This window comes from Etheostoma spectabile, chromosome 13 (assembly GCF_008692095.1).
Source record: "Etheostoma spectabile isolate EspeVRDwgs_2016 chromosome 13, UIUC_Espe_1.0, whole genome shotgun sequence".
Classification (NCBI taxonomy): Eukaryota; Metazoa; Chordata; class Actinopteri; order Perciformes; family Percidae; genus Etheostoma; species Etheostoma spectabile.
The window spans coordinates 24,720,137-24,721,060 of NC_045745.1; the positions used below are offsets into that span (position 1 = coordinate 24,720,137).

Genomic DNA, 924 nt, shown 5'->3' on the forward strand with positions numbered 1-924 from the left:
AGGAGGGAGGGAGAGACAGGAAGATATAGCGAAAGAGAAAACAGGCAGCCACGACGCAAACACACAGGGCAATAGTGAGGCAAGAAAATGGGCTGTGTGAATAAATACATGCTAGAGATTCTGGCTTGCAGGTTCTGGCAGTAAAACGTAGAAATCATACTGCAGAGGAGGAGCCTGATTTAGGTGAGCTGTCAGAGCTGTTACAGAATGAACACAGGGGTATTGGTATGGACGTGCTCCTAACATAAAGACTCGAGAGCTCCAATAGGCATGGATAAAGAAACACAAATACCTGTCAAAAGATATAATGCAGCTCACTGCATTAGGCTGAGGACGCTATAGGCTATGGTATGTAATCCATTTGGAAGAAATCAAAGCTGCGACTTTTTACAGCATAGCATTCCATAACTTTTAACACTACTAATCAATTTGCTCCCTGCCTGATGTGTTCACCTCATATCTGTATACAAGTCACCCCTCTGTTTGAGAGCTCAGTAGCTCTCTGCCCGCATGCTGCTTAGTCATGCAGAACTTATTCCTTGCTGTGACTGATTGGAGTTCAGGGGTATTCTGACAGTTTCTGAGTTGCTTGTGTTTTTGGGGTTGGGAAATATGATAGCAAGATGAATTGGAAGGTTATTGACACTTTATCGGAAATGAAGAGAAAAAGTAGGGAGAAATCGGAGGTAGAGGAGATGGGAGTCACAGAGAGGGATAGAGATTGCAGGGGGGGAGAAGTAAAGGGAGATGTAGGGAGGCTGCAGAGATATAAGCTAAGTCACGGTCGATAGAGATATCAGCTGGGATTGCCTAGTCTGTTGAAAGGACACGCATGGAAACAGGAGGACAGAGGCAAGCCATGCAGCACCACCTCTCATAGTGACAAGAAGGCGACGCAGGACATTACTCAAGCAGGAAAGGGGG

At 45.7% G+C, this 924-nt stretch overlaps 1 protein-coding gene across 14 annotated transcripts in view; it reads right to left on the reverse strand.

The window, feature by feature from the left end:
* LOC116699997 (neurexin-2) overlaps positions 1–924 on the reverse strand; it is a 143,562-nt gene that overhangs the window by 57,811 nt on the left and 84,827 nt on the right. The window lies entirely within an intron of this gene.